Genomic DNA, 9,839 nt, shown 5'->3' with positions numbered 1-9,839 from the left:
CATATATTAAAGATATTCAAGCAGCAAAACCACAATGTAAAACACAATATACTCAAAGAAAGATTTGGTTTAAATATTATTGGCATAAAAGTAGATGAATGTGATATAAAATGATCATTCCATGAGGGAAGGGATTGTATGTGGAGCTCTATCTTTCATGGTCATGACGCGCACATTAAGTCTGGTGGGACATGGCTGAAAAGCCTACAAATACGTACTGTTAATTCTAACCACTGGAGTAGTAGGTAGAGGTGCAGCTTGGGGTCCGAAGGTTCACAGTTTCGCCTCCCACCCTGTCCATGGCTGTGGTGCCCTGAGCAAGCAGCTAACCCCCAATTTGCTCCCTTACAGTATTCATTTATTTATTTATTTAGAATGAACTTCATCCATAATTGTGCATCTAAAGGATTTTCCATATAATGCATGTGTGTGGTTGCAGAAAGTGCGTGCTTATTTATTTAGGCTCGTTTTCAGTGCATGAGTGCAGGCATTTGGATTTGCCAATGCCCCTGCATGTGTGTTCACCCCTGCTGCCCCCGAGCAGTACAGAGAATGTCAAGAGGCTGTGGAGGCAGCGGCCGTGTGGGGAGCGTGACTCAGTGTGGACTGTGATGAGAAAGGACAGCTTTGCAGCATTTAAGCATGCTGCAGCATCAGACACAGGCTGGATTTAAATATTGCATTAGAGCAGTGGAGCTGTCGCCTCTAACGCCCGAGGATCTGAAGCTCTACCCCAGCCCAAACCCTGATTCTGGGGAATGCCCGCCACAGTTTGCTGATGTGCGTCTGTCTGCATGAATGTGATGACATGTTAGGTAGGTGCTACTGTGAGGAAAGGGAAACTAAGCTCCTGTTTCATTCAGGCTGTCTAAGCAGTGGCTGACCACAGAGTTGGATTTTGGACCAAGCCCAAAACCACAAAGCCCTGTGTGTAAAGAGCAGAGTAGGGTGGGTGCATGCAGGCACGGGCTGGGCTGAACTCTACAGGACTGCACAGCAAGGATAAGGATCTGCATATCAAAATAAGGACGATGTTAGGAATTAACACTGGTTAATGATATTCAGATTCAGAAGCAAGCAAACTCTTGGCATATACCAGAATCAGCTATATCAGTTGTGTTCTGCAATATAAAATATGACAAACAGTATATACACACAAAAATATAGACCGTAGGGTTCGCAACCTTTTAAATGATAACAGAGGTGCCTCAGGCAATATCATCTAACAAGAAAAAAAAAAGTCACAAAACATGAGACCAAAGCCCGAAGTACAACAGAATTAATCATTGCCCACAGCTGACATTTTAATGTGCTGCACTAACGTGTGAGAGAGCTTTTTAAAACAACACTGTGTTGTGTGTTCATTTGAGTCACAGCCACCAACAATGGCCATTGGAAAGCCAGACGTGTTGGCAACCAGGGAAACAATACAATAGACAAACTGTGCTCTGTAATCAGGCCTGCCCACTGATGGATTCCAAATGAAGATGTCATTTACTACACAACGTGTGGAAAACAAAAATGTGGGAAGGACTTTAGTCAAAAAAGAGGAAATGTTATGATGAAGCCTGGAGAAACTGTAAAGGTATTACTGCTAGCTGACTCTGTTCATGGAAAGTTGCTGTTACCGCGACAGGTACAGTCAACGTGCTGCTGTTTGAAGCACTTAATCCTGGAACTCTTTGGAAAGAGAATGAATAAGGCTAAAATAAAAACCCTAGAGGAGAGTTGTCCAGATGTGCTTAATTTATGATGCGGGAACACAGGAACCTTTCTTTTGTCTGAACCACATCGTCTCGTACAAGAAGATACGCTCACAGGGCCTTCTCTGAATGAGCCTTTGTCTTGGGTCCCTGGTCCACAGCAACAACAACAACAAAGGAAGATTACAGAAACAAACAACAATTGTGCTGATTTTGGAAGGGGGGGAAAAAAAGTGGAGATTGTGGCGTTCCTTCGCGTCAGCGATCATGAGAAAGGGGGGAGTAGGATGGAGAAACAAAGGAAGATGTCATGGCGCTCGTTTGGGGTAGAACTTGAACCGCAGTCCCTAATACTGAAGAAAACAAGAGGACTGTGTGATGTGGTGGTGTGGTGTGTGTATGCGTGTGTGTGTGTGTGTGTGTGTGTGTGTGTGTGTGTGTGTGTGTGTGGTTGTGTGTGTGTTTGCTCACACGGTGGGTGGAATGGGTGTGTGTGATCTTTGTTGTATGTGGTTACACACTTACACATAATATGATGTAAGTCACAGAAACAAAAAAAAGCAGCTTAATTACGTAGTTTAATGGGTCTATGTTTGTTAAGACAGAAGAGAAGGCTGACAGAAAACGTCTGTACATCATGTCTCTATAACACAAACCATAGCACACACTGTACAGCTCAGGCCAACTCTGAAGCTCTCTATCATTTATTCATATACACTAACAAAGGGTCAGGTCATTTGACTAACATAGCATCACATTATAAATGCATGCTCACTGAAGTCCTACCTAGATATGCTGTGTACAACCTAAATATTACATCTGTGGCCGTTAGTGACTTCTCTATTGGGGCAATCAGGCAAAGCTCCAGTGGGACTATGAAAGGGATTTTGTCTTACCACATTCGCCCACAGTGCTTGGCTGGCTGTCAGTAACTGTTACAGACTGTCTGTGTGCTGCTAAACGTCGCTCAATCAGGGTTTCAATCAAAGTTACATCAAGTACTGCTATGTGGGACAATATCGATAGGGCCTCAGATTACCCCGATCGTTCTCCTGTTGAAGTGTTGAAGCTGAAGTGTTCTGGGGCGTGTCAGATTTCAAACTGAATCAGATGAGTTTGACTTGTTGCTTTTGCATCCAAATGTGCTGAGCTGATAAATGGCAACCATTTAGTGGTCACTGGTGGTACTACCGTATGAGGGGAACATAAAAAAACAAAACAATCTGCGTTCTTGACTGCATTTGGGCACTTGTGGACTTCAGTCGCTGTCCAGGTACTGTTCAGATTAAATGCATGAATCTAACCAAGTAATACCAAGAATTATAACAGATTTATTCAGGGGAACTTGTGTGAACTTGGGACAGGCAGGTTTGTGCAGTGAACATATTAACTCTGAACTATCCCAAGTTGGTGTACTTAGTAGTGATAGATGCACAATGCCTAATTAACCTGCTATTAATCTGCCCTCTACACAGCTCAACTCAGACATTACACCAACATTGTGAAATGCCCCTCACAGATTACAGGCTTTACAGGATTGTTCCCCAGTGTGGTTTTGTCTTCTACTAGACAAACTAAATCAAGTAGCTGTAGAAGTGAATAAAGACTGCTGAATAAGTTTATTTTTCTCCTGGATTAGCTATTTATCTGAGGCCTGATCCTTGTCAGTTTCAAGCATGAAACACTGTAAAAATGTTAATGTTTGCATACTGTATAAAGTTTTATTTTCTGGAGTTTATTTGAGGTCATGCATTGTCTTTGCATTACTGCTCAGTTAAAGGTAACAAGACCCCAGTCTATCACCGTCACCGTCAGATGCAAATTATTGATAAAAGTACAAGCCTGAGTCGGATATTGATGTTAACCTTGTGGCCCACAGTGAGCTCTAAAATATATATTTCACTACTGCTGTTTAACAAGGCCTAATTTAATTCATCAATCATTGTTTGGATTTTGTTCAGCAGCAGCTTTACACAATACACAGTGCACTTGATTTAAAAATGATTGTGGGAGTATTTGGCATTGTCTGGCTACTGTGGACAGCTTTTCTGAGAACTGCAGTAGAGGCACTTAAAGCACTGATTCAAATGTTGATTCAAAAGTTCTATGACGTTGACAACTTTGGAATAGGACCAGTGATAAGCTGGAGGAAGTCAATAGCAACACATGGTCTGAATTAATTTAGTATTTGTTTTATTCTGTTATAATATACTTATTTTAAGACTTAACATGTAAATTAGCTTTAACCTGGTTAAATGTGCACAAGTTTGAATACATTTACACAACACAAAGCATATGTATTCAAGTGTTTTTTAACAGGAGGTTTGTACTGTATTGTTGAGAGCAAAGAAAAATAGTTTTAAAGAACAAAACATTCTATAAACAAGGCTATGAATAAATACCCCTATGTAAAAACCTTCAGAATTGCAATATGTATAAGAAAGGGAAGTTTGGTGAATCTAAGTAAAACTTACCTTACAAAAACAGCCTTCATAGATATTGTCTGTCATTCTCTAAATTCTGCCTGTACTGTACATTTTTATTAAAAATCACAAGTTAAACTTTTTTTACTATCAGATAACACATCATTTATTATATAAATGTAAACATTTGTACAATACAGACTGACAAAATAGTAATGTGCATAAATGTCCTAGAGACAGTGTAAAAAAAGTTGCTTCCTTCAAGTCTGGAAGAAGATTGAAGTAAAGTGGGATAAATTAAAGGATCATCTTATCGTAAGTAGTCAGTAGCCAAAAGGTAGAAATGAATACCGTGTTGAACATGCTCTCCCATTTATGGGAAAGCATCACATTGTTTAGAGGTTTACTGATACCCAACAGTCCCACTCACGTTGGCCACAGGGGTCTGTCAGTGGACCACTTAATCATTCAACATTATCTGTCCCATTAGCACCAACCCTCAAACACTGACTCACTCATAGTGCACATGCAGAGGAGGGCATGTGCTTGTTCAAATACATACCGAACATTATTAAAGATGAAACATTAAAGATAAAAACCCATACTTTTACCTAAAGGCCTTGGCCTTTAGGTAAAAGTATGGGTTTTGTATGAGAGGCAGGTCAACACAAACACTCTTATCTCATTCTTCTGCCTCCTTTGTGTGTGTGTGTGTGTGTGTGTGTGTGTGTGTGTGTGTGTTTTCTTGTGGATCTTTCTCCTGCTGACACAGCTTCAAGTCAGTCAGGTTGTACTCCCACTCAGAGATCCAACTCATTTGAGGGTGTGTTTGCCAAAGTGACAGAGGCTAGGGTTTGCCGGACCGACTTAAATGCCTCTCGATATAGAGAGGCATTCAGTCTTCCGTTTGCTATTATTCAGTGGAAAGTTATTTCCTAAGTAAATAGCCCTTGTGAAGTGTTTTATCAGTGTCTGTGAAGCAAATTTCCATGGGCTTTCCAAAAGTTATTTAAAATAAATGCATTCCTTGAAGGAAATGAGTCCCACTGAGTCATGTGTATCATCTCAGGTTATTGTCCTGAAACATCAGTGGCACTGAAGCAAAAGAAAACACAACTCTTGCAAGCCTGAGTTGACAAGGAAGTGAAGTAATAACAGAACTGCCTTATTCTCCATGTTCGTGAATCACTTGTTTTCCCACTGAAAATGTCCTCTCTTACACATCGAATTACTGTACTCACCATGGAGACATACGGAAAGTACGTCTCCATGATCCATGTTTATTCCGTTTATGAATTCTTGGACTTTTCTTTAGGCAAACTCTAAATAGTCGGGGGAGGTCTCTTTAAAACTGGGGGTAAATTTCCACTCACCGTGTCAACAAGAGGAGGATTAAGGTGTCAAGTAGGTAAATAAAGCCTGATACTTGATAGATGCAGTGGACTTTTTGGTTTGTGTTCTGGGTTGTGTCACTCAGTCCCTGAAATGGGGCTGTCTCTTCCTGGGAGCTATGAAACCAGAGAGGACCTCTGTTTCCTGTTTATAGCTTCTCAGTTGTAAATGCTTTGTCTCTGGAGACAGCACAGAAACACCCAGCTGATAAAAGCAGCGGTAGAAGGGTTAAGAATAACAAGAGGACAAACTGATTTCAAGTTACAAAGGTGCTTTTTTGCAGCAGCTAATCTCTTATTTGTGATATCAGAACAGTAATCTTGTAGCGTTATCTGTAAACATGGCACAACTTTCTATGCTAGAAACCGTTTTAGGCTTCTGTGTCTGTTTTGAAGAGCTGCTTAATTAGCCTTTCACCTTACAGCAGCAAAACAAACCAAAAGTGGATTAATGAGGTGAATCAGAAAATGTGTGAAAATGATTGTTTTAAGATAGTAAGTTAGTACTTTATTGATCCCCATTGGGAAATTCAAGTCAATAAAGCAAAAGTAAACATGGACATTTATTTTGGGACAGATATAAAACAAGAAAAAAAAAAAGGATTTTCTGTGACTCATGATGGAACAAAGGTCAAACAGGGGAATGCTCCTACGCAAAATGACAGAAGACACTGACCAAAGCAGACTCACGACCTTTGAAAACAACCTCAGAGTGGGAGGTCTGAATTAAAAGGCACAGAGGCAGGTCAAGCTCCATTTAACATTGTATTGAGGGCATAAGGGTCCCAGTTCTCCAACCAAGAATACTTGATAGATAATCTGAACATGCTGCTGGGTTTTCTGGTAACCTGGATAGCTTTAGATTTTAGCGCACACAGTGTCAGTGGGACCTGGCAGAGTCAATCCCACAATCAAGACCAACCGCCAAACAGGTCTGATGGGCTCAAGAACTCATCAGCACTATTTGTCAGGCCTCAGGCATGTTTATTTGAATTATTTCCAGCTAGATATTATATCACACAGCATGTGCATCTCCACTCAAGTCTACAGAGGAGGGTGTACAGGTAACTCTAAAAGTTCATTAATACTCCTTTCACATCGTAAATCCCGGGCTGGCACAGAATTTTGAGACCCGGGTCTGCGCTTTCATATCGCCAGCAGTCCCAGGTGTGACCTCCTACTGTAAGAGCTGCATGCCTGTCCTATCCTCCCTCTCATACGTCATTGCATCGACAACATCATCATTACACATTTAAGTACACTACACTACAGGGTAAATAATGGACAGTATGGTGTATTTTTTTAACGCTTTCAGTTTGATAATCTGAAGAATGGATCAGTCTAACCCCCGCTCTTTCAAAAGGCTGCTAATATTTGAATAAATCATTGTGTCCTACACAGTGCCTGATATCTGCCACTGAATCTGCTCTTCTTCTCGGATGCAGAGCAGCTCGCAGATCTTGCCAGTGCGCTGTCATGATCAATAAAAAAAAAAAGTGCCATATAGCTACTCAAACACAGTCGCACATGCATCTGTGCAATTGAACATGACATAGGGATAACTCACCTATGTGCTTCCATTAATGATTGTGTAACAACACATTTCATTTGTCTGAAAAAAAAAAGAACAAAAATCTCTCAGTCTCTTATGAGAGTAGACCAAAACTTTGCTCTGTTTTTGAGCCGCTCACAGCGCGCTTCTAAGAGCTTCTAAAAGAATACAGTCTGACAGACCATCCAGTGACAAAATCAGAATGTGAAAAGCACATACACCTACGTCATCATGTAAATTAGCGGATCCCCAAGACACATCGAGCAAAAAACCTGGGATGACGTGGGTTGATCCAGGTTTCGATGTGAAAGAGGCTTTAGGGAACTGCAGGACATTGATGCTGTAACTTTTGCCAAAAGTCTGCAGAATACGAGTCATACAAATGTATCTATCTCCAAAAGCACTTTCCCCAAATTGTTCCATCTTTATAGATCCACAACATTTAATTTGAAAATTGAGGAGACAGAGAAGCAGTCAGAAATACAATACTAAAATCTGTGCAAGACAATATACACACTATGCCATACTATTAACTCTCTGATCACAGTGATTTGTTGATTCATCGCTGCCCTTGGGCATTGTCCAACTTCCCCTTTAACTGTGTCCTGGTCAGTGGTCCCTGTAATGGTCGCATAAAACGTGTCAGTGAGTCAGATACTGCCATCAATAGCACTTGTGTCCAGTTTAATGGAGGATCCTTGATTTAATGACCATGTGACACTGGAGTGTACCCTCAGGTCATCCATGGTTGGAGCCAGACTGTGTGTCTGCCAAGCTGGCCTTGCCTCCCCCCTTCAGTCTCACCACTTCATGCTCACATTGTGGGTCAGTCTTCTCTCTGCACCCCTCAGGGAAGCTTGGACTGGACCACAAGCTGCTGATTAGGGGTACTAAAGCTTCCTGCAAGAGCTCTACCATATCAAAGAGCAGAGGATGGTGGCCAAATCAATCTTAAGACTCAGCCTATTCAAAGCTAAGTTCAGGATAAGCCTCCAAGTTTCACCATGGGCCAATAGCTGAAGACAATGTGATTTTGATTAAGGCTGATGGCACTGGGAAAATCGCCTCTCCTTGAAACTGAACAGGGTTATAAGCCAGGACCACCTCTGTTACTGAAAACCATGACACATTGAACCTCACTGCCAGCATTAGGGTGACATTTGCCAAAGAGCAGGATCAAAGATCTGCTAGCACGGTGAGTTCTTGCAAGGTTGCACACAGCAGTACCACATGCCCCACTGGGACACATTATGAAATGCTCTCTGTGCTGTACCCACATGTTTGAGCTGAACAAGTTGACATGGAACGTCTGTTTGGGTGGGGACACATCTTCCAGCGACTGTAAATTTTGTTTGCCTGAGGTCGCAAACTCATTAGTGACAAACAGACATACTCTCAGTGGAATTAACATCATATAAAGTTGTAAATTCACATGGTGTGTTTAATAAATGACTGTCATTTTGAATCAAGCTCTACCATTATATTAAAGGGCTACATGTCCATGCCCTTGGCTTTGATCCATAATTTGTGGTTTCATGGTCATTTGGATACTGGTTGAGTTACAACCCGGGAATTGGCGCAGATGTCGGTGGCCTGTTACTGTCCTCATCAAAAGGCAGCAAGCACTTTGGCACCTGGGTGCAAAGCCTTTGGCCTGGCAGCAAGCTGTTGCACTCCAGCCCTCATTAAATGGAGCAACGTTTGGTGAACACATGGCCAATTCCAAACGGTTGTAAGCGCTCATTCATTAAAATTTGAACCTGATGTAGATGAACCACATGTTTCAAATTATATCATAATGCTTAGTTGGTGTCTTTCATACCAAAAAACAAAAACAAAAAATGTTTGAGTATGCAGATCTCTGCAACTAATTATGTGCTAAGGTTTAAATCAGTGACATGAGAAGATCCACTTGTGTGAGACCAGTAAACTGAGCCACGTCAGTATGGTTCATGTCCCTACAAGGTACGCCCACTTAGTTGGGACAAGATAGGTGTTGACAAGTACCAGTATATCTACATCCGACCACCCCACTGTTCAAAAAGCAGAGCTGCTACATAATGTGAAAGCGAACCCACACATGTCACCACAGGCTGCAACCCCTACATGGTAAAAGGTCTGTGTCTCCTGTTGAGCGACAAGAACAAAGGAAGACCAGACTTCTTTCCCTAAGGGGACAATAGCACTTATGTTCATCAACACCTCTGTCACGGGACAGGTGAGGAGACCTCTATCTTCCTGTTGGACGAGGAGAAATCAAAGTGAACTATTGGACTGCAGAGAGACGGTTAACTTCCTCTTTTAGTTTACTTCATCCATGGCTGAATTACAACAGGAAAAGTTGTTGGGAGCTTGAGGTTGCATCTAGCTTGTTCACAAACTGTGGGATTTACGCCTTATCCACAAACCCTCTCTCCCCGATGACCCTTGAGCTTGGTGTAGCTCATTAGGTAGTATATAGGAGGAATACATGTGGAAACCATTTTAATTTCACCTGGATTCTGTGCTATAGGAGTACAGTCAAAGCAGCAGCAGCCTCTTTAGGATGCTTCTTATTGAGGCACACATGTAGAAAAGTTGAGCTTTATAGGTCTGGGCTCAATCTAAATGCTTGTGTGTTCTGTCCCAGGAGATTTTTTTTTTTTTCAAGCGAATGGCCAGGCTGTGTGGTGGCGTCTTACTTCTGCCATCAAACCTTTGAAGTCGGCCTTGCTTTTAGTAACTGTCACTATCCAGATTTATATTTTCAGTGATTTTAAATACCTAGCAA

This window comes from Mugil cephalus, chromosome 11 (genome assembly GCF_022458985.1).
Source record: "Mugil cephalus isolate CIBA_MC_2020 chromosome 11, CIBA_Mcephalus_1.1, whole genome shotgun sequence".
Taxonomy (NCBI): domain Eukaryota; kingdom Metazoa; phylum Chordata; class Actinopteri; order Mugiliformes; family Mugilidae; genus Mugil; species Mugil cephalus.
The sequence above is the reverse complement of the archived record's forward strand: the minus strand, read 5'-3'. Positions refer to the sequence as shown.